Source organism: Nicotiana tabacum, chromosome 24 (assembly GCF_000715075.1).
Source record: "Nicotiana tabacum cultivar K326 chromosome 24, ASM71507v2, whole genome shotgun sequence".
In the NCBI taxonomy this organism is placed as follows: Eukaryota; Viridiplantae; Streptophyta; class Magnoliopsida; order Solanales; family Solanaceae; genus Nicotiana; species Nicotiana tabacum.
The window spans coordinates 55,513,666-55,516,275 of record NC_134103.1 but is presented as its reverse complement, the minus strand read 5'-3'; the positions used below and the strand labels follow the sequence as shown (position 1 = coordinate 55,516,275).

Here is a 2,610-nt window from a genome sequence, read left to right as displayed (position 1 = left end):
CAGTGAAGGAGGGGTGATTGTGCAAAATAGGGCTGAATCATCGTTTGTTGTGGAGGTCAAGGAGAAGCAATACAACGATCCATTGTTGGTGCAGTTAAAAGAGGGGATTCATGAACATAAGACCACGGCCTTTTCCCTTGGCATGTATGATGGTACACTGAGGTACCAAGGGTAGTTATGTGTTCCAAATGTAGATGGTCTCCAGGAAAGAATCATGACCAAGGCTCACACTTCTAGGTATTCCGTGCACCCAAGATTTACAAAGATGTATCATGATCTTAAGGAAGTCTACTGGTGGAATGATATGAAAAGGAATATAGGAGACTTTATGGCAAGATATCCAAATTGTCAGTAAGTGAAGACCGAACACTAACGGCCCGGTGGGTTGGCACAGAACATCGAGATTCCAATGTGAAAGTGGAAGATGATCAATATGGAATTTGTGGTAGGACTACCTCACACTTCTCGCATGTTCGACTCGATTTGGGTGATTTTGGATCGACTCACGAAATCAACACACTTCTTACCTGTTAAGGCTACCAACATAGCGGAACAATATTCTCAGTTGTATATCAAGGAAATAGTCAAGTTGCATGGCACTCCGATTTTTATCATCTCAGATCGAGGGGCACAATTCATAGCTAACTTTTGGAGGAAATTTCAGCAAGGTTTGGGTACTCAGGTGAATCTTAGTAAAGCCTTCCATCCACAAACCGATGGGCAAGCTGAGCAGACTATTCAGACACTTGAGGATATGTTGCGTGCTTGTGTTCTTGACTTCAAGGGTAGTTGGGATGATCATTTTCCTCTCATAGAATTTGCCTACAACAACAGTAATCATGCTAGCATTTAGATGGCGCCATTCGAGGCTCTATATGGTAGGAGGTGTAGATCTCCCATTGGGTGGTTTGAGATTGGGGAAGCGGAGTTGATAGGGACATACCTCATGCATCAGGCTATGGAGAAGGTTAAGATCATTAAGGAACGATTGAAAACTGCCTAAAGTCATCAGAAGTCCTATTCGGATGAACGTCGTAGTGATGAGTTCCAAGAGGATGATTGGGTATTCTTGAAGGTTTCCCCCATGGAGGGTATAATGTGCTTTGGTAAGAAAGGGAAATTGAATCCAAGGTATGTCGGACCGTATAGAATCATTCAGAGGATTGGTCAGGTGGCTTACAAGCTTGAGCTACCTCTAGAGATGTCCTTAGTGCACCTGGTGTTTCCTGTGTCTATGTTGAAGAAGGTAGTTGGAGACCCTGCACTCATTGTTCCGGTAGAGACTATTGAGGTTAATGAGGAATTGACTTATGAAGATATTCCAGTTACCATTATTGATAGGCAAGTTCAAAAGCTGAGAAATAAAGAAATTGCCTCCGTGAAAGTGCTATGGCGAAACCAACAAGTGGAAGAGGGCACTTGGGAGGCCGAGGAAAATATGAAGAAGAAGTACCCTAATTTGTTTGAAAAGCTATGTATTGTTGGTCAGCCATCAATTTCTTCATCATTTCCTCAATGTGATTTGTTGAGTTTGCATATTGTTCAGCCTGAGGTGGTCTATATTGTTGTTGAGGTGCTTGTGGTCGGTATTAATTTTGAGAACCTTGATTTCCACCCCAAGAGAAGTTTGGGTGGTTCCTCTAGTTGGGATTGTAAGTATTCCTATATTGGTTTGTCTGGCCCATATTTGCATTACCCACAAAGCAGACAGACTCTGGATTAACTGGGCATAAGTCGCTCGTGTGACCCTCTCCACATACTTCACAAAACACTTGAACCTATTGCACTGGTTGAGCTTGTTGCTTATTAATAACTAAGGTCATCTGATTGACTTGGTTAATCAATGTAGAAATTTGCGCTGATAATGCCAAGACGACATCTACCTTGAGAACCCCTATAGATTTTTACACCGTGTGTATGCCCATTTCTCCTTGCGAATCTGAATTGCTTTTGGAGAATTTATTCAATAATGCATATATCTCGTCAAAGCTTTTCTCCAACACTTGACCTCCAGTTGCAACATCTACCATAATTTTTATCTCGGGATATAGCCCTTCTATGAAAGTGTGAGCTAACACTTCGTTTGTTTGATTATGATGAGGACAATCTCTGAGCAGCCCCTTGAACCTCTACCAAGCTGAGTATAGAGACTATCCCGCTTTCTGTTTGAAAGCGACTATCTCACTTCTGATCTTTGCAGTTTTGCCTGAAGGGAAGAACCTTGCTAGAAATTTCCTTGCCAAATCATTCCATGATGTAATAGAATTAGTTGGTTCTGTCTTTAGCCATCGCTTTGCTTCACCCAACAGAGAGAGTGGGAAAAGCGTGAGGCTTACATAGTCTGGAGTGACCCCGTTAGTGATGTACGTATCACTAATTTCCAAGAAGTTCAGGATATGCTGTTATGGATCCTCGTGTGGAAGACCCATAAACTGCCCATTCGCATGAAGTAGCTGGATCATGCTCTGTTTCAGCTCAAAGTGCCCAGTGATTCTGGGCTTCACAATGCTGGAGGTAACATTAGCTATGCTGGGCATCGCCACCTCCTGAACAGCCATGTGTTGCTCCTCTACCATGTTCACAGGAAATTAAACGAGTGCCTGAAGATTA

General features: G+C 42.7%; 1 non-coding gene across 1 annotated transcript; it reads left to right on the top strand.

Annotated features, from left to right (window-relative positions):
- The first annotated feature begins 2,090 nt into the window (after window positions 1-2,090).
- LOC142178714 (small nucleolar RNA R71) lies at window positions 2,091-2,195 on the top strand. Its single transcript, XR_012706977.1, has one exon. It is a non-coding gene; the product is annotated as a small nucleolar RNA R71 (small nucleolar RNA).
- The last annotated feature ends 415 nt before the right edge of the window (window positions 2,196-2,610 follow it).